Source organism: Mastomys coucha, unplaced genomic scaffold (genome assembly GCF_008632895.1).
Source record: "Mastomys coucha isolate ucsf_1 unplaced genomic scaffold, UCSF_Mcou_1 pScaffold20, whole genome shotgun sequence".
Classification (NCBI taxonomy): Eukaryota; Metazoa; Chordata; class Mammalia; order Rodentia; family Muridae; genus Mastomys; species Mastomys coucha.
In genome coordinates this window covers 16,656,505-16,681,852 of record NW_022196903.1, presented here as the reverse complement: position 1 = coordinate 16,681,852, position 25,348 = coordinate 16,656,505, and the positions used below count along the sequence as shown (strand labels likewise).

The window sequence follows — 25,348 nt, the reverse complement described above, 5'->3', positions numbered from 1 at the left end:
ATATTAACATAATTAATAACTTTGTGATTAAAAATAACTCAATATTTCTAAAGTATGAAAAGTGTGAAATGTATAGCAGAGGATGGCCTAGTTGGTCATCAATGGGAGGAGAGACCCTTGGTCCTGTGAAGGTTCTATGCCCCAGTGTAGGGGAATGCCAGGGCCAGGAAGTGGGAGAGGGTGGGTTGGTGAGCAGGAGGAAACAGGGTTTGTTTTTTGTTTTTGTGTTTGTTTTCGTTTTTGTTTTTGTTTCCGGAGGGGTAACCAGGAGAGGAGATATCATTTGAAATGTAAATAAAGAAAATATCTAATAAAAAAAGAAAAGAGTGAAATTTCCACACTTTTGAAAGTCATCACAATGACTGCTTTAGTAAAAGATAGCTGGGTCCTCATATCTGCTGTTGTATTCAATACATTGAGTATGTTGGTACTTTTTTCTTAACATAGAAAGAAAATTCTACATCTCAAAAGGGAGACAAGCTTTTCCTACCATGCTTAAATAACTAGATATTCTTCCTTGGTGGTATATGTCTCAAAAGGACCGGTTTCTAAATAAGGAGCTATAGGCTGCAATCGGATTCACCACCAATAACTTTTTATATACTTTGATATAAATTTATTCTTATGTAGTGTACATTGACTGGATCATTTTTTTCACATAGAAATTTCTAAAGCCAGCATTAGATTCATAAAATAGTGGTGCCCTGGGTATTTTTTCAGTTTAGAATTTTTGACATATTTCAATATTATACATTTATAAATGTCATCAAAATATAATATCAAAAATTTTACATATTTGGGACTTTCAAAACTCACAGAATTGGTTCCAGCAGGTCACATCATTAATTTTGACAGCACTTGTTTTTCCTTTTTCTTTTTCTTGGATATTATATTTATTTATTTCAAATGTATGCCCTCTTCCAGTTTTCCCACTGGAAACACCCTATCCTCCCTCTTCCTGCTTCTATGAGGGTGCTTCCCCACCCACCAACCCACTCCCACGTCCATGCCCTGGCATTCCCCTATACTGGGGCATTGAACCTTCATAGGACTAAGGACCTCCCTTCCCATTGTATTATGGAAATACTTGTCATAATCATTCTTCTTTTTAAAACATAATATTATTGCATCAATATAGGAATTACACTAGCTCTCCATTCAGAGAGGCAGTGATTAATGTTTTTGTAGGAAAGAAGAAAAAATGTATTTCATTACACACAATGTTAAAACATTCAAAAGTTCAAAGTTTGAGATTTAAAAAGATAAACAACCTCTATCCCTTCATTCTTAGTAAATCTTGTTTCTAATTTACAATCATAAATAGATGAGAAGAAAAGTAGTTTACTGTCACTTCTTGATAAAATGGTTTATTGTTTAAGGCATATTACCCATGTTGCTTCTCATTATTATTGCAAACATCAAAACAATGAAAAGGACAAATGATGTATTGTAATGTCACTTAAATACTTTGCCTTTATAAATTCTCTTTAATTGCCTCAAAGAAACCTGGGACTCTGTAGAACATAAGTTAAGTACCACATCAGTATTCAGTACACATCTGAAAGCTCTACACCTGCATGGCTATTTGTGTAATGGAAGTCTTCCATGCACAAAGTCTTCATAGGGTGGCATTACCTTTTCACTCCAAACTGTTAACTTTAGGTTCTGTCTTTGTTTTCCAGGAACATGCAACTCAATCAAGCCATAGGTTTAGAAGGTAGCTACATTTTTCTTTCTCTCAAACCACAATGTTTGGGCCTATCTGATGTTATCAATAACTGGTTTATTCTCCAGGATCTTTTTCATCCATCATTTCTTCTTACTACAACTGAGATGCTAGAAAGCAGTGGACACAGAGATAAAGAAGGACTCAGGCTGTACTACATAGTCATGGGCACAATTCCTTTTTCTGTGACGGCCAAAGGGGGTACACTGGTAAACTTTTCAAGCTAGATTATGCTGTTTGTCTTTTAAATGATAAAAATAAATAAATAAATCATCTATAAGGGTTGTATAAAATATTTCATAGAGTGATGCTGAGATGAATTCATATATGAATACACATATCAAAATCTTAAGTTATTAGTATATGTTAACAGCTAGATGACAATTTCCTCCTCAAAAATCTCCCAATGTCATTGCAAACATTCTCTGACACATCTCACTTCTAGAAAAAGACAGGAATTTTAGCTAATACAGTCAGCCTTGGGAGAAGTCTCTAGGGGCACATGTATAGGTATATATTTTTCAAGAGTGGTACATAAAATAGCATATTCGCATATACACTATGACTTCATTTATACTATAAATTGTTGCAGATAAATTATAATACCTAATATGATAGAATACTATATAAATGATTAAGGAAATAATGACAAAAATGAACCATAATACAAATTAAATCCAGACACAATCATTCCAGGAATAATTATGTGATATATATCAACAATGATGTAACTTTTTTTCCCAAATACATTCAATCAAAAGTTGATTATAAACTTGTGGAGTTCACTTTGTTCTTTCAATGTCCAAGGTCAAACAACTAGAATATAGTTTATATTTTAAAATTACAAAACAATGAATGAGAATTGTCCTAAGTATCTATATGTGATTTAGTTGTATTAAAATATGCAAGACTAAAGTGTATGCCTCAATTCATTATTAGTTTCTATAATTATCTTATTACTATATACTACTATACTAGCAATAATTTAACTTTATAGGAGTTTTAACCTTGTAATATACTGTTTCCAACTTGTAGAGATCTCTCTAATTCCATTTTAAAGCATTCTAAGTATCCATAGGCTTTAAGAAGAGTGGGGCAGCATAAGAAATTCACTCAGTACCCTTGATTATAGAGAATACCTTGTTCACTTCCAGGAGGAAGAGGTTTACTGAGTTTTTCAAAGTCCCAAAGGCTGCTGTAACTCAGTGCTCTTAACTGCTATAGGGCAAGGCGAAGAGAATGCAGCACTAGGAGTTGGCAGGGTTCAGGGAAGGCTGCAGCAGAAATATTTTTCACCATGGTAATTTTGAGGACATGTCAAATTCCACAATGAAGGGAACTCCTAACTAGGTCCACATTTATCTGGACTCCAAAAATAAATAATATAAAGCTGATAAGCCTGAACCCAAGGGTCAGGCCTCTGAACGAGTACCAATAAATAAAATCATTAAATAATGTTCTTAGTTCTATCACACGCACCTGTACTGTGTGCGCTGGATATGCTGGAGAGTTTGGGCCTGCAATCATAAACTTTGAATCTAGTGTGTGTGTGTGTGTGTGTGTGTAAATGCATGCATTCTCTGATTTTATAATTTTTAGATACATGTGAAAGTAGTCTAGTATATGCGTTACATATCATATACTATGTTATTCAAGATGTAATATTCAACTCTATGTTGTTTGTTTGTTAAATAAAGCATAACATAAAACTATATTTCATAAACACACGTCTTTCCCAAAGTAAAAATGTACAGGTTTATGAAGATAATAATTTCACAAACCTTTAGTGGAAGATGAATTTAATACAGTCAGTAATGGCAGAGCACTTCTTTTTCCCTAATACAATTTGAATCTTTGTACAAAAGCACAAAGGAATATGTGAGATCAAGATAGATTTTTCTTTCTACTCTCATTTTGCTGTTACAGTTCGTAAGTGACCTCATGTTTACAGCTAGCCCACCAGTCGAGCGATTGCTTATGTCAGCATTTTTCCAAAGTAGATGTTTTGTGGGAAGAACAGTTTGGGTCTTTGCAATTGATTTTATATTCAGTGGCTGTGAGCAGGTGTTTAGTCACAGACCATCACAGGAACAGAATTCTTTCCTTATGTTGAGACAGACTAAAAGCTGAGATAGAAATAACACGAATGTGCTACCAGTTTAAACATTTTGAAATCAAGTATGTTGATTAAAAATTCACAGATTTGACTTAAAGCTTTCCGGTGAAATCGTCATCATTCCAAAATAATTGTTATCAACGTTGTTGTTTTTCATCTTTATGATCTGCTCTTGTCTCTTTTATAAAAATCTGGAAATTTAATGCAACATATTTCCATTACTGCTCTGGAAGTCTTTAAATTTAAAAACAGATCAGAGAATATGAGAGTTTAGATCCTCTCAGTAACATTAACTTGTCTAACGCTGATTATATATAATTCCTGGATTGCTGGTTGGTGCTCTAAGAGTACACTTTATTATAAGGCACAGAAATCTAGGGAAATTAATGCTGTTATGAAAAGCCCAACTTTTCATGTCTCTGAGTTATGAAGGTGAACACCTGCGATCTTAACATTGTATTAGCACAGAATTTTGCAATTTAATAAAATAAACTGGTTGAGAAAAGGAACTGCATTCACTCAATAAAAATTATGCCTATAATCTTGGAAGCAGCACTTAAAATATCTGAATTAAAAAGGCAACAGATGAGAGCTTTAATGACGTAGTCATTTTTACACTGATAACACAGATAAAGCTCTCTCATAAAATGATGTCATCCTGTATACCTGCAAGTTCTGAAGACACTTATTAACGTCCTATAAAGTTACTAAAATCTTTATCCCTTACATAGACAAATTTACTTAATATGTGGTGAGGATGCATATAAAATATTTATATATCTATTCATTGCACTAATAAAGGAACTAAAATGGAAGTACATAATATAAGCAGTAAATATTATTACCTTTGCCTGTATCTTTTGATAGCCATCATGAAGGACAGTGAAACAGAGTAAAACAACACTGTGGCTGATAAATAATAAAAATGCAGGTCTAAGGGGGCCATCTATCTTCTATGTATTATTCAGTGATGCTTGAAAGGTATTTACAGCCCTACCTGGTTTAAAATAGCTGCTCAAAGAGAAACCAGGGGAAGGATTTAACCTACATGATACTTTTCAATAAAACTTTCTTAGAGCTTCTTTCTCGACTGGGATGTTCCTTGAGAAAAGACCAGGCTCAGGGAGCCGCTAACTCTAAGTTAATAAAATAATCCAAATCAAGCATGCCCTGTAAAGAAAAACATGAGGTGATGGATTAAGGGACTCTAGCAGTGACTAGTCAACACATTAATTCTTATAAACCTTATTGGGCTAAACAACAACAACAACAACAACAACAACAAAACAAACAGGTGCAATCATTTCAGAAAGGCACAGTTAAGCACTCTCTTTCCCTAGCAAAGTTTTGTGTGTTTGTACAGGTGCCCAATGTGTATAGTATCAGTTCTGGAAAGGAAGAGAGAGAGAACCTTGGGGCTTTCTGCCCCAATCTGCTGATTTTGAAAAATCAAGGTTCTCGGAGAACCCCTAATCAAGCAACAAGATGGGGAGTAGCTAAGAAAGATACCCACCACCAACCTCTAGACTTCAAATACATGTGTATTGACATCCATGCATACACATACACACACACAAACATGTGCACCCACAGACACAAATCTTATATTTCTAAAATGCAAAGGTTGGAATGTTATTAAGCCATCCTTCATCATGGGGAAAGCAGTCTGTCTTAATATTCAAAAGCATAGGAGTGAGAGGTGATGGCTTTCTTTGTGATTTTAGAGTTCTTTGTTAGCAAGAAACATAGATTTACCATGCATTTGTTCACAATGAATCTGGAAGGTATGTTTCAATCATGCCCCAGTGCAGGCTGCTGGCACCACCATTTCCATCAGGGAAACTGCTTCTTAGCTCATTTGTGTGAACAGCAGTAGCCAGTGCTCCTACCTCAGGTATAAATTAGCTTTTGTCTAGTGCATAATAATTCCATCAAGGCTCATGAGCCCATTTTGTATGGTTCTAATTTGACAGCTTCATCAGTCTTTTAATGTCATTTGAAAACTAATAAACATAAATGTTTTTAATAATATAGGTAAAAATCTTCCCTTGAAATTCTCAATGGAAGGCCTCGTAGGAGAGTTAGCCCTGCCACAATTTCTATTTGGACTAGCTCAGGAATACTAGATTACTCTATATCAATTACTTTATTGTGTTAAGGGTGTTGTGGAGCATGCAAAAATACTTTTATCATATTTGAAGTAAAATAGAGTATTATGCTGTTTAATAATTTCTTTATTTTTGTTGTGAATTAAATGTTTAAATTACCCTGTCTCTCCAGAAAATAAAATTCAAATATTGAATTCCCACCTGTAAATGGTGGTATTAAGTGATAAAGTCTCTGGGAAGAAGTTATGTCATGAAACTGAAGCCTCTGTAAAGAAAATTAATATCCCCTCAAAGGGACTCTTGCAAGCTCTCATTGTTTTTTTTTGTCCTGCCATCATGTGAATACAGAATGCCAAATCATCAGTGTGCAACACAGAAGAGAACTCTCAACAGAACCCAGCCATGATGGTGAGTAGATCTCGTATATTTTGCTTCCAGATTTGAGATTAACACACCTGTTGTTTATGAGCAGCACACCTTGAGGTTGCATATTACAGTTGTATAATGGATCCAGACCATTTGTATATGACAGAAATACCTTTTATTATCAGACATGAAGGCTTTCTTCTTTAGGTTACACAGGCTTTTCAAACAGATACTATCTCTAGGTAGCACAGACTGTAGTCAAGAGCGTTGACACACAGAATAATGGTTGTTTGGGATTATAGCTTCGCATATACAGCCTGAATTGTGTTTGGAATTGTGCAGTACCAAGGGCTAAACATATTGATTACAGGTGTAAAGAGGATTTGGGAAAAAAAAAAGAATAAGGCCATTTGTCAGAGCTACAGATTATACGTATCAGAAAAGCAACCTAACATTTTCTAACTTCAATGCTACTGAAAGCAACTTATTCAGAACAGTGTGAAGATCGGGTTTCTCGATCAGGGTAACCGTTGCTAGAGCACTACTTGGAGACCCAGCCAGCAGGTTTATCTCACCCAGGATGACTGCACCGCTCTCATTCTGTGGAGGATACCTTGAGATAGACCGGACCCTGTGGGAAGGAGAGACCAAGAACCTTCCCCTTTCCTGAGACTTGAACAAAGCTGTACTTACTGCATGCTCTGAAAATGACATGGCGAGTATTCTTTTTTTTTTTCTTTTCATGAATGACAGTGGAAAATCTAAATGAATAATTTTTTATCACTTTTTTTTTCATCCAGTGTTCTAGATTACCTAATAGGAAGTACAGGACACTGATAAAGCCTGAGAATAGAAGAGGAGGGAGGCATTTTTAAAAGGCTACTTAAATAATTTTGCATAAAGATGCACTTTCCTCTTCCTTAGGGAAAAGGATAAATTTTCACACTTTAACTATGCCGCGAGGCTCCATAATGTGTGCTAGGACTATCAAGATGAGCGTTCATAACTGATGCCTTAAAATAGAAATGACTATAAACAGTAACATATTCCCATTTTCTCCCAGGACAAAGAAATCTGTTTCTGATACCATGAATCTCAACTACTGAAGTTTCTTTGAATGGAGTGAGATTCAATCTGTGGATAAAAGAGCAGTTTATATAACAGAATAAAATATTTGCAACGGATAAGGAGCTAATGACCTGTATCAAGAAAGGACTTCTAGGATTTGACAAAAGAAAGCATCCGAACACTGCCAATCCTTAAGAAAACACAATCAGAAACACTGAGAACTATGACAGGGTCTCATGCATCCCTATGGGTAGCATCTAATAACGACGTCTCAAGTGTTGACGGGGAGAGGAAGAATACATACATGCGATGTGGTGGTGAGACTCCTGTGGCAAAGGAGCAGCATGACGGCTCGCTCCTATTTAAAAAAAAAAAACAAAAAACAAAAAACAAAAAAACAAAACTGGAATTGCCTTAATAAAGAAGAATTTCCTCCCCTAGGTTTGTATCAGATTCATGGAAAGTTCAAGACATGTTCTACCTCAGTGTATGCAGGTGCAATTTTTATGATGACCACATGTATGAAAAACGTGCATGTGTGTGCGTGCACACATATGAGCGTGTGCATATATGCACGTGTGTTTGTGTGTATGTGTACGTGTTGTGTATATATGTACATTTCTCCCTTAAAATAGAAGGAAATCTATGCTACAGTATTGAACACCCTGGGATTCACAACTGAAACAAATCAGTCCACCCACCTGAAACCTAAAAGAAAGTGAAATGATCATTTATTTGGAACGAGGTCAGGGTAGATGTGGTGAGTTTTGCAATGGGTACAGAATTTCAGAAGCACAAGAGTTCTGAAGTTGGTTGCATAAAATATATATTGAATAATAAAATATGAACTCAAAGTGTTTAAAGTGGTCAACTTTATATGACATATATTTGAACACCATTAAAATGAAATAGAATATTGCTTTTCTAAGAGTATTCCCCACTGACATGTTAGGCATGCATCCCACCAGGTGAACACAGTATGACCAATTACGTTTGAATGCAGTTTAGCTCCATTTCAACTACTCATGCCTCACATTTTAACTATTTTCATCAAGAGTCCTAAATTTTAGGCACCTGTTTTGAGGCCCTCCAAAGGACTTCTCAAATGTCTGCCTAAAGTTGTACATAATGGTTTTGCTTTCTTTCAGATTTGACTGAAAGATCCACTCAATTGGCTTTTAATCTGTGTTAGATGTATACTTTACCTGGCCCATTGCCCGTTTCTCCATGTACCATTAGCTGTACTTATTACCTGACTCAGTTGATATTCACAGTAAGCTTCCTAAGGATACAAAGCATCTTCCTTACACACGTGTCACTCAACAGACAGAGTCAAGATCCAGAAGTGGGGTTCTTTTATGGGATGAATTTGAGACAAAGTCTTGTAACATCATTTTACTAAACAATTGACATCTAAGTTCCATGCAGAGAGCAGAACAGACAAAAACTAAAGACCCAAGCCAGAAAGTTGGCTCTGCTTGTAAAGGTACTTTCAGTCAGCACGAAGGGCCGATTTCTTTCTCTGGAATTCATCTGGTAGAAGGAGAAAACTGACTCACTCAAGTTGGCTTCTGATCTCCACATGTGTTCTGTCACATGCATGCACAGCTACCTACCTACCACACACACACACACACACACACACACACACACACACACATAGGCACAATGAGACTAAAATAAAATAATGCAATTAAAACTTATGTAAAGATACATGCATTCCTCCTTAGTACTAAATAAAGGAAAATAGTCATTTATCATTGTAACCTAATGTCCAACCTGTCAAATGCTAAGTTGGTCCTAAATATGTTTACTCCCTGTTAGTGATCTACATAGATTTTGGTCTGAATCCACCACTAAGCCCCACCCCATTATCTTTGAGGCTACACTACTATAACATCATCTTGTCACATAAAACCTCAAGTCTATTTTGGAAGGAAGTGAGATATGATTAAATACTTGAATATGCAATATGAGGCTAAATATGAAGGTGCTGCTTCAAGGCTGTTCTCTTTAGTTTTCCTTATTTGTTCCAGGAATAAGTTTCCCTGCCTTGCAGAAGATACTTCAGCAGCTGGGCTCTCAATGCTGCACTTTAAGTTTGTCTGCTCTTTCCATGGTCTATTTCTGTTCTGTGTACCCATGGTCTGTTTTCTAATGTATACGCAATTCTGTGCCACCTTCGATACAGTGTTTTGTAAAACTATATCTAAATATGCTTTCTTGCAGAGTAATCAAACAGTATAGTCAATATAATCTTCTGTATAAGATATGAACTTTCAGTTGAAATAGTTAAGTCAACTGAAGATATGTTTTAACACAGTTCAATATCAGAAATTATGAAGCACTCCCAAAGATCTATATTTAAAGTGAACTGTGATTTCTTTGTTAATCATTTGGCTGTGGTGGTGCCACAGGCTCAGGCATTTGAACACCGAGTTCCCACTTGTGGTGGTTTGATTCAAAATGGTCCCCATAGGTTAATAAGGAATGGTGTTTCTGGGAGATAGATAGAATAAGTGGAATAAGTGATAGAATTGTTGGAATAAGCGAGGCCATGTTAGAGGAGGTGGGTCACTTGGGGTAGGTGTTGGGGGTTCAGAAGCCAGACCTAGTAGTGCACTCTCTACCTGCTGCCTGCCAATCCCAATGTAGACGCTCAGCTTAATATCCAGTACAATGTCTGCTTGTGTGCCCACATGCTTTCTGAAATTATAATATTGAACTAAACTTCGGAACTATAAGCCGGCTCCAGTTAAATATTTTCTTTTATAAGAATTGCCATGGCCATTGTGTCTCTTCGCAACAATAAAACACTAATATACCACTTGATGGTGCTGTTTGCAGGCTATGGAGAGGTGCAGCCTCACTGGAGGAAGTATCTCACTTGAGGTGGGGTGTGGGAATTTCAAACCTTGCATCATTTCCAGTTGGCTCTGTGCATTCAGCTTTCAATTAAAGATGCAATCTCACAGCTTCCTACTCTTGCTGCCATGCCTGTCAATTGCTGCCATTCCTCTGAACCACTGTGATGGCCTCTCCTCCCTCTGTAACTGTAAGACAAAATAAACTCTGAGAGATGTTGGAGCATCTTTTGGGTAAATGCCCAGGAGTAGTATAGTTTGGTCTTGAGGTAGAACTATTTCCAGTTTTCTGAGAAAATGCAAATTCATTTCTAAAGTGGTTGTACAAGTTTGCATTCCTCCCAGCAGTGGAGGAGTATTGCCCTTGACAGTATGTGCTACTGAATTTTTTGATCTTAGCTTTTATGATGGGTATAAATAAGATGGAATGTCAAAGTTGTTTTGAATTGCATTTCCCTGACGACTGAGGACTTTGAATATTTCTTTAATTGCTTCTCAACCATTCGAGATTCTCTGTTGAGAATTCTCTGTTGAGTTCAGTACCCCAGTTTTAATTGGGTTATTTGGGTTTGGTGTCTAACTTCTTTGCAAATTTTGGATATTAGGCCTCTGTCAGATCTTGGGCATATACCCAAAAGATGCTCCAACATCTCACAAACATACTTGCTCAACTATGTTCATGCTAGCTTTATTTGTAATAGCCAGAAACTGGAAACAACCTAGATGTCCTTCAAATGAAGAATGGATAAAGAAAATGTGGTACATCTCCACAATGGAATACTATTCAGCTATTTAAAAAAATAAATTGTGAATTTTGCAGGCAAATGGATGGAACTCGAGAATATCATCCTAAGTGAGCTAACCTACTCCCAAAAGGACATGCATGACAGGAACACATTTCCACTGAGTGGCTCCACCCACCAGCTGATACACACAGATATAAATGCCCACAGCCAAACAGTGTATGGAGCTTAGGGACTCTTATGAAAGAATAAGGAAGGATTATGGGCCCCAAAGGGAATAAGGACTCCATGGGAAGACCAACAGAGTCAACTTACCTGGACCCTTGGACTCTCAGAGCCTGAATCACTAACCAAAGAACATATATAGGCTGGAATTAGGCCTCTCCACTCATATGTAGATTTGCAGCTTTACCTTCATGTGGGTCCCAAACAACTGGAGTGGGGGCTATCCCCAAAGCTGTTGCCTGTATGTGGGATACATACATACATACATAGCTGGGCTGCCTCGTCTGGCATCAGTGGGAGAGGAAGCACCTACCATTACAGAGACTTAAAGTGCCAGGGTTGGGGGATACCCAGGAAGCCCCACCCACTCAGAGGAGAAGGGAAGGGGCTATGAGGAAGGATTGTGTGAGGAGGTGACCAGAATGGGGAATTGAGCAAGATGTAAAGCCAATAAATAAAAAAATTAATTAAAAAATATAAATTTTCTGCTTTATGCAATAATCTGTCATAGCGTTTTATCACATAGCAATAGACAAGTAACAGATACTACATCCTTGGACAATCTTGGGTCAAAAATTCCTTGCAACTCCAAAGACTTTATGAATTTACTAGTGAAGTTTGGAGATAGTTGAGGTACAAACACTTGCAGGGCAATAAGCACATCACGCTTTATATTGCATGAGCAGTCCAGTGAATGTAATACTAAATGAAAATTAAAACTGTGTAGCTCAGTAACATATACATTGTTTGCTTTTATTGTTATATTCACCTGTTCCATACGGTTATGTACTAGAACACATGTTCCACTGTTGATGGGAATTTCTGAAACCTTTAAAAAAGCTGTTCTCATCTTTCTTTATTCTGAGACACTGTCCTTATTTCTGAGACAGTTCTTCAAGTTGTGGTAACCCCAACCACAGTTATTTCACTGCTACTTCACAACTGTAATTTTCTACTGTTATAAGTAGTACTATAAATATGTGATATGCAGAGTATCTGAGAAGTGATCCCAGAGAGTTATGACCCACAGGTTCAGAATCACTTCTTTAGAAGGTAAAACATTGTTGGAGCAACTGCATTACTAGGGGCAGGGTTTGGGGTGATAACTAGGTAAGTAAATGAATAGATGATATAGATAGATAGATAGATAGATAGATAGATAGATAGATAGATAGATAGACAGATAGGTAGATAGATAGATAGATAGATAGATAGATAGATAGATAGATAGATAGATAGATAGATAGATGATAGATAGATGATAGATAGATAGAGAAGTGGGTAGATAGATAGATAGATGATAGAAATCACAGCTACATTTCCTGTTTATGCATCCTGATGTGACTAACCATGCTTCTGCTCCTTCTACCATGTCTTTCCCACAATTAAAAATGTTATAGCCCCTTGAACTGTAATACAGAGTAAACCTTTTCTCCATCAAATTGCTTCTTCATGAGTATTTGGTCACAATAGAAAAAGAACTAAGACATAATAAACATTAATTGTAACTATGATTAAGTGTATTAATCTCATTTTAAATATAGCATAACTCAAACATAATTTCCAAGCATTTATCCTGTTAATTAATCTAGTATTCAATTCTTTTTCTGTATACATTAGTGTCCTATGCTTCACCACTTAAAGCTGAAATCTCCTTCAAACAAGTTCTTCTGTTGGAATGTCCTAGAGCCTCATTCCCACTCTTGCTGTTATTTGTTCTCAGGAGAAATGTGAGGAATGCTTTTGTAACAAGTAAAATGCTTCAAGGCTAAGTTGATGGTGCTCCAGATTTAAAGCACTGTGACTATCTTAAAGCCCACTGTTTAGAAAGATCTACCTAGTCTCGGTATCCGGATAGTACAACTGCATCTCTATCACTTCTAAGTAGACTTCTAGTTATATATCCATTCTGGAATAGACTGGCTAGCTGGTCCATAAGCTGTCATTTTCTATTTTAGTATGTTCCAGCTTCATTTGCATCTGGTTGGTGACACCTGGATACCTCTAGCTCACAGCATGTAGGCAAACACTGCGTTCAATATTTTGAAACTTGTCTGAAATGTTTTGTAATCACCCATGAATTTTCTTTGTACTTTTCTGCTGGCCACATGATAAGGATTACACAGGCATGAAGATTCTACAGGAAGAGCAGAGTACCTAGGAGCCTCTGTGGCCACATAGACTGCTGCTAAGCCTTTGGACAAATATATGACTTTTATACTGTATTTTTTTCCTTTTCATTTTTTTATTCCTGGCATTGGTCACATAAGAAGGAAAACATTAATTATTTTCAATTCATCTCTACTATAAATAACTTTGTAACATTCATTCAATCTAGGTGTAGTTTATTATAAAATATATTTTGTGATTGACATTATTGGTCATTCAGCATTGTATCATTTATGGAATATATAATCACTAACCTCTTGTCTTTATAGGCAATGATATTGCTAATTATATTTTTAATTTTTAAAATGTTCAGCAGAAGTTAAAGTACACTTTTGTGTATACCATATAAGAGAGTGGTAAAGTTAAGATTTTCTTTGTATTGATGTTCCCTGTGTTGTGATAAACAATATAAGGGCAAAACTGAAGAAGAAAATATCTACTTGTTCAGGAACAGAAACTCTAGTTATGGAAATAAAACACAACTGGTATAGAAATGCATTCATGAATCATGAATCAATGATAAATATAGAAATGCTTTGCTTCAGATGTCTGCCTTTGTTACAGAGCCCTATAAATACATTTAGTACTTGAATTTCTACTTTGAGAGGAGAAACTAATATCAATTGAAGGATCACTCTGTGTCAAGTGCTTTACTAGCCATCACAGAAACTTTATGAATTATTTTTCACCAACGTCAGGAAGGAAACACTCCAGTGAGGAACTGAATTCATATGCTGTAGTGTAATAAAGAAATCCCACTCTCCTCCTTATCTGTCTGTATTAATTTGAACACATAATTCTCTCGGAAGCTTTTCACACCCTATATGTTTACTACACCTGTGCATGAAGCAATTCTCCACTATATACAGCAACACATGGACAGAGCAGTTATCATTATTTAATGAGTTCCTACATTATGAAAGACATAATAAAGTTTACGACTCTCATAAACAATGGTCTGTTACTTTAGAGGCCACACTGACAGATGGCCACTTCCTTTGTTGGGATCATTTCTGAGCCGTCTCCTTCCTTCCTCTCTGTAAACCCTAATTTTCAAACCCCTATTATTAAATTCTATACTGCATTACATTCATTTCTGCAGCCATTTTGTGATCTTGCAATCAACTCTCTCTAATTCTCAACTATCTTGTCCCCTGTCTGAACTGCCACTCTCTCTATATGACTTATGACATAATTATTGAAAATTTCAATGTATAAAACCTACCTTGTAAACCTACCTTGTTCTTGACATTTTTTGTCTCTAAACGTCTTATTAGTCACTTTACCTGAGCTAATCAACTTAAAGTCTTTTCTTCCCCCAATTAAAAATTATCAATAAGGCTCAAACACACCTACATCCTGTGTTTAACCATTATCTCCCTTCTTTGATGCTCCTTTGCTCCAGGATGTCAACTATATGGAGGATCTATTGCTATCTGTCTTTTTAATCTACTGATCCCACATATTATTCAATACCCCTCTGCCTTTTTTACTAGGCAAAATTACAACCCTGCCTAAATCTAACCATCAACTTCACAATAACTACTGAAAATTTACAAAGGGGAACACATGACTGAATAACCTCACTTTGAATCCAATTAAGCATCTATTAGAGGACTCCTAAACATTCACAAAATTATTATAACTCACTAAACCATTTATTTTGTTACATGGAAGGGGAAAAGCCATACTTTCTAACTTCTATTTTAGTTTGAAGCACTCATCCAAATATTTTGTAGTCAACAGCTCTGCTTTTTTTCTACTGATAACATTGAATGAAACAGAGAATCTCAGAAACTTGCAGTCACATATATCAACCGACATATGCTTTGCTCACTTACATGTTTTTTGACATAAATAGCATTTACTCTTCTAAAATCCCCCTGTTCATTACCACAAAATTTCAGCATCTCTTCAAGAACCTTCCATTGGAAATATTCATTTCTATCTTCATCATTCTTCATTTTATAGTCATAGCTATCATCAAAGCCAACAAGATGCTATTTATATCCCATATTAAAAATAATCCTCCTTTAAACACTAATTTACTGACTAGTTGTAACTCTGGTCATCTTACTTTTTAACTATTTAGTTTTCTAATTAGAGACATTTTGCTATACTGAGTAGTACACATTGCATTCTTCATATCTTTTTTTATCCTCTGAATTCTGAGTTTGTCTCCTGGTCATTATTTCAAAACTATACTTGTCAGGTTCACCAATGACCTCTAAAATGTTAATTCCAGAGGTCACTTTTTAATTCCTATCATAAATAACTTACCAAACAATAAAGTGTTTCTCTTGATGTAGTTTCTCCTACGAGATTTCCTGGCACTTGTACCTTTGCTCTCCTTGGTCTGTAATACTGTTTCTCCTCTTTTATATGATTTAATACTGCAGTTTCCTAGACTCCTGGCCTTTGCCTGCTTCTCATTGCTCTATGTAGCCACTCCTTTGTGACATCTTTAAATAGCTGCAAATGTGCCCATGTCACCCAAATTTATATTTTCTACCATCTGCCTCTACACAGCTTTTCTTACATCGGTTCTAGGGATCAAACTCAAGTCTTGACATTCATATGGCAAGCCTGTTGCTAAATAAGCTATCTACCAAGGTGAAATATATATGACACATTTTAAAACACACATCTCACTATGAAGCAATGAGTCTGATAAAATCAGAGTGAGAGATACTAGCAATGCAGAAAGCGATAATTATAAAAGAAATGAAGTGGATCATTCCATCAGTAAGCATACAGCACACTATCTTGCCTTCTTGAAAGCTCACTAGAAAGCTGAAGATAATAGAACAGGTATGAAGAAAGTTTAGATAAGCCATTAAAAGTTTCTATCTCAAAATAATTCAAAGACTGACTTCTTGCTTTAGAAAAGCCTTGCTTTACCCATACCCTGAAATCAGAAGAACATGAGAACAAACAAAATCCTCACACTCCAAATCGGCATGTGGAGAATTTCTATTTTTTAATTGTTTTGGACTTCTGCTCTGTGTATTGCACTGTGAAAGCAATGGATAACAAAGTAATAAGACCATAGCAGACAATAAAATGCTAATAATGAAGATGCCTAAAGAGAGCAGAGCAATCATGAATAACAGATGCTAAGCGCTCAAGTGATATCATTAGACTCTTCAGATTTCTAAAGATCTATCCTATCAAGGCTCTCTCATATAAAGATGTTATATTTAATGGATAAAAGGACAATTTTTATTACACTGAAACTCTGAAATGTAAAACAGCTTGACATTTTTGATTCAGCATGTCGGCATACCATGTTCAAACAGACTTTCTTCTGTGTGGTTCAATAAAAACTTTTATAACTTCAAAAGAACATTGTGTCTTAAAAACATCTTTCAGAAGGAGTGAGTGCTCAACCCTCTCAGGAAAAACAAAGTTTGTTTTCAAAACAATAAACTGACTTCATTAAAACTTTCCTAAGCTGAGAGCCTTTGGCTAGGTTGCTGCAAGCTCTCTCACTGTTGTGTTCTTATGTGGTCACTGCATGTGCACTTCACGTACATGTATGCTCATATGCACTGTGGAACATATATGAATACTAACCCATTGGCTTTGACAGTAGTAGTTATGGCAGTTTCATTTTAGAATGGGAAGGTAATTCACTTATAACTGACCGTTAAACCCCAACTTTACTGCTACAGAAGTATAAGTGGAATCAAAATTAGACAACTATTCACAATCAGAACCCAGGACTTTTGAGGGCTATAGGAAAATATTTTTCAATATTTTATATTATTCCACATGTACAATGTATCAGCAATTTATTGTACATATTAGGTTTGATGATATTTTCTTGAATAGGAGATTATAGAATGCCACCCCCTCGTTTGAATTACTAACGTTACTACCAGCATGAGAATTATTTCAAAATATCCTTTTTCTTTTAAATTTCCTATTTGCAAAGACAAATAAATAAAATTAATTCCATTGGGATTCCTAAGCAGAAAAATAATATACAATTGCTATTGTTTCAAAATAACTAATATACCTTCTTTAAAGTATGGTTTACATCATGTACTGTGTTAAAAATGTGTATAAAGAAAAAAGTATCTATTATTCTCTACTTATTCTTTACTTTGCTTCTAGCCTAAACTTATTAACTATATCTCCATATTTCAGGGAAAACTTGTCTTTATCCTTTAATCTTTAAGCACTGACTGAAACAACCAGAAACACACTCAATCTGAAGAACACTGAATAAACTTAGTGAGTCCGGAATAAGAAAGGCTTTGTTTGTTTGTTTGCTTGTTTGTTTGTTTTTATTTGAATGTAGAGCCCAAATGTCTAGTGCAATTATTTATCCATTTCTATATTGAAAAAATCTCATCCAGCATCTCTATATTAGTATACACAGAAAATAGCATGAAACCTATTTCAAGAACCATTTTACAGGAGGAACTTCTAGAGGAAGGTTTAAGGTAGAATGTCACAGTACTTAGAACAACTCGAAACTAAAACATCCTAAACAGGAAATGAGCGGTGGTACATTGTACTTAGATGTCATGACTGACCATCCATAGAGACTCTCAAGATTAGGAGACAGAATTTGAAGGGAGGATGAATAAGTATCAATTCCTACCAATATTATTTGGGCTGATCAAAAGGCAAGTGTAGAAGATTTTCCTATTGCTTGTAAGCCCTGGGTTCACTTTTCAATTCTCTCTCTCTCTCTCTCTCTCTCTCTCTCTCTCTCTCTCTCTCCCCCCACCCTCTCTCTTCTATAATACACAGGACATGTCTTCAATTTAATGATTTTCATTACTTTTGATTAAACAATCATCACTAATGAATAAGATAGATTGTTTATTTAATTTTAAAATAAATAAATTATGATTATTTCATGCTTTCCTGACAATATAGTTTTCCTTAACAAAATTATCTGCAATATCATTTGTGCTTCCTTAAATTTAAGTATTTCAATGAAAGAGGAAACAAGCTATGGCTAAGACAAACCAAGTGATTTAGCCATGTTTTAATGAAGCAACTTTGAGGACATTTAACTAATAGTACAGACTCTCTATATTACTGCTGCAAGGTACTGAAGGCAATAAAGCTAAACGAAATATCCACAGAGGGTCCCTGGTTGCTGACAGGGCCAATTTTTCCTCTGATCTGTACTACTTCCAGAAAGTAGTGTGTTCCCTTCTAGCTTCTGCTTCCTGGGTGATGCAGTGATGGTACTTAACAAGAACTTAGCACTCTCAGTCTTACTACTCCAGGAGCCATCCCCACATCTATTCCTTTTCACACCCATTTTGGAGAATGGGTCCTGAATAGTGACATTCTCTTTCTCTGGGAGGGATGTCTACAAAAAAAGGAAGGAAGAGATAGATAGTAATTGAAGCACAGCTTAAATTTTTACACCTAAAGTGTACTACTGAAATCAGTACTGTTAGAGTTTTAACAAGTGATGAGCTATGGACTCTCCTGACCCGGCTGGGGAGCGAATGAACAGAGCAGAATCGCCACACGCTATACATAGGCAGTGCCTCAACTGTTGGGACAGTATCCATGAAAGGAGAAGTATGAGAGCCTGAGTGATTCATCTGTAGACTCTCAGAAGATAGATTCCTCCTGACCTTGTTTGGAATGAATGTCCTTCAAGTGAACGAGTGTTGGCATCTCTCTATTAGGAAACTATATATTGTTGAGGAACACAGGGGAACTATTCCAAATAAATGAGAATCATAAATGTAAGAATAAATCAATTAGTTATAGAGCTGTAACAGTAAAATATTAATTTTTCCTGAAATGATGGCAGAATTCCTGTTGCTTGAGTGTTTGATTATTTAGGCTAAAACTCTATGACTATTTTACAACCAATGTTCATGGGACTGGATTTAAGAGATGGGTCAGCAGTTTAGAGAACTTGATCCTCTTGCACGAAGGGCCTTGGTTTGGTTTCCAACACTCTAATGGCAGTTCTCAATAATATGTAACTGCCATTCTAGAGTATCCAATGTCAACTCTGGCCTCCATGCACAAGGTACACAAGTAGAGTACAATAAAAAGAAATACTGTTAAAATAATCTCTGTAATTACTCTATACACCCTTGCATTGCCAAATTAACTTCTTATAGAACTACTTACTGTAATAGAAAGTCATCATAAAACTGGCTTCAAAGTCTTCAGACATCAGTTTCTTACCACCCGTCTGTAGCATACAAGATATTTATCATAATTCACTCAAATAAAATTCAAGTGTTTTTTTACATGACATTTTACAATGTTTTTAAAGCTCTAGTGTGTTAAGATTTAAAGTGCCAAATTGTGTTTTGGAAAATGTGTTTGAATCTAACCTTCAGATACCATCTCCCAATACATATAGTACTGTAGAATTTTGCTAAAAATGACTTACTTTGCTTAGTATTGATAGTTGTATCCTCTGGACACAGGAACAAATGTTAACATGGATGGAGGTGGAAGTTAATCTGGAGATGATCTGATTCATATAAAATAATAATCATAATGCAATTATAGGTTGTATTCTGGAAAAGTTAAATTCTTTGTGCAATTTTTAAATCATTCTATAATTAAAGTGGTGCCATTTTAGCACAATTGGCAAGATACGTTCTGAGATACTGAGCTGATTATGAGTTATGGCTGCACTTCTATACATGATGGCTTTCTAAGAGACTGCACGTACTGTACCTTCCATTTCTGTGGTAAGTGGTAAGAATAAAACTTCAAGGGGGATAATCTGAGTAGGAAGAGGGACTAACTCTTCATGGGATGAAGCCAAGTGAAATTCACTGATCTTTATAAGCCCTTCACAATCAGAACAAATACAATTTTGCCTCACCCTTAAAATGGGGCTACTTAAAGAACTAAAGAAATGACCTACTAACCCCATTTGCAGAAACCTTACTTGAGCCAGACTCAGTTTTCTTTCAAACCAAATAACAACAAAAATCAGACACAGCCCTAAATCCCTACAATTTTTGTGCAGTGCCATAATGATGCCAAGAAGTCTATGTCTGTAGGATACCAAAGGCAATTAAGAAGATCCAGCACAGTAATTCTTAGGCATGTTGGCCTGTGTAAGAAAAGACACTATGCACAGCAAATCATTTAAACAGGACAATAAGTTTCTGATTCTTTGATAACTTGATAGTTTGATAAGTTTGATAATCCTGTGGAAATATTTTGTTTGCTTAGTTTTAAATATTCAAGCAGGCTGCTAGTCACATATTATTAAGTGTTCTTATGTAAGCCTTTTTTTTCAAATTATCAACAATTAAACAGAATTTAAAATTTAAGATATGTTAGCAAAGTACATTGGTGAACTATTTTGCTCATATAATCAACAGACAATAATTAAGCCACAAAGTAACTGACCTTGCTTATCCTTTATTTTTCTCTTTTGTGAGACTCTGCACGTGGCCATCTAAAGCAGGTTTTTATCCAAACTTTTATGAAAGACTCTTTTAAAAGAAGTCCCTTGCTTGGATGCCAGAGCATTAAACATTCAGTAAAGCATTTTAGAAGTGCAGGGTGAAAGGCTTCAACAGCCACTCTTTCACACCGGAAACACTACAGGATTACATGAACAGCTAGCTGCATTGCTGCATTTCTTACATTTAACAAAAAGCCTTCAAAAAGTGCCAGCCCTGTCTACACACCTTCTTTTACTTGACACAGTCTTCTTAAACTGCCTTGATAAATGTATTGTTGGCTTTTAAAACACGAATAAAATGCATGTGGAATAACGCATTCTTCCATTTGGAAGCATTTAAAAGACAGCTTCGATATGTTGGAATGGTGCTTAATCATTGGCTTAAAGTTAATTTTTAAAAATTCTTCATGTAGATGTGTGTTTTCATTGCTATGTGTGGAGTCATCATTATTATTTTAATTTGAAAGAGCAATTGAGAACTGCTCTTGAAGGTAATCTATTTAATTTATGAACATCACTGTGTTAGGTTCTGGACCTAGTAGTACTGGATAATACAGTGTGTTGTAGAATTATTGATGAAGATAAAGGTCAAAGGTTAGAAAAAGGGTGATGGAGGAGGGAATGTACAATATTTCCAGTCCTGAGGATGATAACAGGATGGGGAAAAAACCTGAAAGCTAAATAAACAAAAAATAAGACAGGAATAAATTTTTAATTTTAAATAAGAGAACAAAAAGAGGAGGGGAACTGACATAGATTGAGAAAGTGATATTCAATATATTTTAGAATCTTAGGTTTCAGTACTGAGTATCCAGGGTATATAGTACTGACTAAGTATCCAGAACACAAGATGATTCTGTGGCTCCCTTAGATAGTTTCATTCATGTCCACTGAATCGTAAGACAATTTATCATGAGAACACTCTTGTCCAAATTTGACAAATTTCTACTTTATTCCAGAAGATAAATTATAAGTGGATTTCGTACTTTACAATTATTGTCAATCTCACAAATCAGGAGTAGAATTATGAAACCTAAATCAAAACAAAATCACTCATTACAGTATTCTTAGTGATACAATGATTATATATATATATATATATATATATATATATATTCCCCCTTTTCCAAAGTTCCAAAACTACATACAAGATCTAGGATCTCAGACACAAGAAGAAATCATCTTGAAACCTACCAAGAGAAATTGGTGCAACATTTTAAAATAATATCATTTTTAAAGATTTTTAAAGAGATCACTAAAGAATAAGTGAAAGCCTTAACGTTAATCTGTTAGAATTAAAAAAAAACATTTAAAACAAATAAAATGTTAATGCAAGGTACTAATTTGCACGAAGACTATTATCTACTTCAGGTAATAAGAGGAAGTGACTGAATGCCATGAACGTGCACATTAAGAACGGCATCTCATGACAAGTTGCAGTCTGCTATGCCTATTAAATCCCACCAGAACAGCAAGTTGAAACAGTAAAACCTTGATCCCAATATCTATGAAATTATTTAAGAAGAAAAAATAGTCTAACAGATATCACCTTCTATGAGATATTTATTTTCAGATTATAGATCTTGTTATTTTAGTCTCCCAATGGGTTAGAAGAATGAGCCTTCATGTCAGTGTTAGCTGGGTATATATACAGACTTTACATAGTTAACAGCATTTGAGAGATATGTTCTATTTTTAAAATCCTTTCTAGGGTGTGGAAAGCCTCACACATTCTTTTAGAACACTAGCCTAAAAAATAAATAGCAGTGTCTGTACACTATATAGTTGGCTGTGCACCTGCTTGGTTATTCTGACATTCCACATTTTAAACAGTATTCATCACTCGTCTTTGATGTAGTAACTCACAAACACTGCCTCCAGTGTCCCACCCCCTCATTTCAGTAGCTTTTATTTGAGCTTGATGAGAAATTCTATATTGAGAACAGTAATATAATGAATGCTTACTGATTAGTATGTGCCGGACGCTTTTCTAGGTATTCAAAACACGATTAATTTCCTACCCAGCATTCATCTAGAATAGACAGTATGTGATCTTCACTTTATAGTGTCAGAAACTAATACACAGAAAGTTTGAGGAAATGCTAAATTATGTATTGCGCGTCTGGAGATGTGGGGCATCTTCTTAGAGGATAGCGTTGTAGAGATTGGGTTGATAAAGCTGTAACAAAACCCAGAAAAGTAGAAACGATTATTGCTCAGGGTGAGGAGTGGGGGAGCAAGAGACAGGAATGGTAGAGAACAGGGTATGCAAGTTGGGAAAAGCAAAAGGGGGCTCTAATTAGAAAGGAAGTAGATAAATACATAAGAAAGAGAGAGGAGGATAAAATAACAGTAAGGATATCTGAAAAAGCCAAAAGAAACCATTCTGATAACTGCCTACCTAAACAGAAAATCTACAAAGCACATAAATGTGTGTATCAATATACATATAGCATTTAATAAATTTTTCTCATCTGAGCTGACAGTCTTCTCTCCAAGAGCCAAAGACCAGCTAACAAAAACCCAGTACCAGGAATGAGAAGTCTTTTTTATTTAAGTTACTGAACAAGGTTTTTCAATAATCTTCCAAAACATTATAGGCAAGTGCCTTTGCCCTTGCTTGTCCCCTCCCAGGAGTAGAAGGTAAGTTTCTATTGCTGAATACACCATTCACTTCAGACCCTGGGACTAGTGGCCACTGACCTGGAACAGATCTGAAAGCCTCCTCATTGAGGACTAGCTTTCACTGCACTAGAAAGCATAAACTTCCAGAGGAGTGAAGGAGCCAACAGTCTCACTTAGCTCAGATGCCTATGAACCACAACGAGGACCAGCATGGGATGAAAGGTTAAGTATTGAGATTCATACCATGGCAGTACATAACCAAGAGATCTCTAATTGAAATTGACCCTCTCAACAAGGAAGAAACCATGCATAGTACCGGAAATTAGCCAACTAGCCAGGGCTACTGAAATCATGAATCCTGGAGGAGAACCCATATTGACCACTTTACTAAACTAGCACGTAACTATGCTATAATCTGTAATTCTTTTCTTTCCTTTTTTTCTTTTTGTTTTTCTTTTTTTTTTTCAGGGGTTGGGGAACTTTTCAAGGCAAGGTCTCATTTTTTTAGCTTCAACTGTCTTGGAACTAACTATGTAGACTAGGCTGGTCTTGAACACCTAGAAATCTACCTGTCTCTGCCTCATAAATGCTGAAATTAAAGGCACACATCACCCTGCATGGCCCTATGTTTCTTTTATTTTAATGACAGTTAAATAAAGCAAATTAATAAAGGAAACACGGTTCTCAGAAGCAATATCCTTTCAAATAGTATTTTTTTATTCATTTCCAGATGAAATTTAAATTCTGAAATGAGCTACTTTAGGATCCTGGATAATCTGAATAAGAGAATGGTATGGATCCTCTCTGGCCCAATCTGCAGCAGACTCAGGAGCCCTTCTCACAAATGTCTAACTACAACAATTCACTGGTCTTTTAAAGCTCCTAATTGTATGGAAAACAGCTGAAAGTAATTCTTCCCCTGCCTAGGCAGAATCAATTACTCAGCACCTAGAAAGACCAGTTTAAAAGTAGTTTAAAGACATTTATTGAATCGCTGCAAATTCTGGAGCTCTCAGAATAGTTTGTTCACTGTCAAAAAGGACTTGAGAAAGCACTTCAGAAGAGGAAGAAAATGGCCAAAAGACAATAGTTTCTTTTTTTTACTATACTTTTTTTTTTTTTTTTGGTTTTTCAAGACAGGGTTTCTCTGTGTAACTGTGGCTGTCTTGGAACTCACTCTGTAGACCAGGCTGGCCTCGAACTCAGAAATCCGCCTGCCTCTGCCTCCTAAGTGCTGGGATTATAGGCGTGTGCCACTACCGCCCGGCTTTACTATACTATTAAAATTTTTCCTTTAAAAATTATTACATTTCTCATTTTTGTGCATAAACTCTTGAGGGTATTATTTAATTTTGAAATGGCAAGGAAGATTCCTATTAAAATTCTGACTCACAAAATATGCGTGAGTATAAATACATGCTAAGTTAGTTATGTTTGCATTATCTGGCAGTTTCATCTTACCATATGATGTTATTCTATTTCCATGACAGTAGATTGCACTAGCCCATTACCTAGATTAAGGGGACCCCTAACTGAATTATGACAGGGCAAATAAGGAAGCAATTGAACAATTCATAGCCACAAATTTTCATGGTATTTCCCAGATGACTTGAGTGAAATAAAATCAAGATAAGTTAAAAAAAAAAGTACTAAAGCTGTGTGTCACAACTATTAAATGCATTCTTATCAAAATATCATCTCTTGGAATGCATAATTCACTTGATAATGTATGACTCAGACTTCAATAGATACTAAGAATCTAGATGAAAACTAATGACTGTACTTATGTCTGTGATTCTTAAGAATACATCCAGACAATTATTTTCCTATTATGAAGGTAAGAACAAAATTTGAAAAGAAAGATAAGTAACCTTTAGAACTTAAATTACCATTTCTTCATATTTATTTC

At 35.6% G+C, this 25,348-nt stretch overlaps 1 protein-coding gene and 1 long non-coding RNA gene across 4 annotated transcripts in view; one reads left to right on the top strand and one right to left on the bottom strand.

Moving 5' to 3' along the window:
• The window catches only part of LOC116098616, a 30,085-nt gene extending 22,263 nt beyond the window's left edge, over positions 1 to 7,822 (top strand). The window contains exons 5-7 of one of the 3 annotated variants that reach the window (XR_004121894.1): positions 1,683 to 1,717; positions 6,299 to 6,358; positions 7,380 to 7,822. This is a non-coding gene — a long non-coding RNA (uncharacterized LOC116098616). Of the gene's footprint in view, positions 1 to 1,682; positions 1,718 to 6,122; positions 6,359 to 7,379 lie in introns of all 3 variants that reach the window. The other 2 variants (XR_004121893.1, XR_004121892.1) reach the window with 2 other exon arrangements.
• Kcnd2 (potassium voltage-gated channel subfamily D member 2) overlaps positions 1 to 25,348 on the bottom strand; it is a 500,916-nt gene that overhangs the window by 414,473 nt on the left and 61,095 nt on the right. The window lies entirely within an intron of this gene.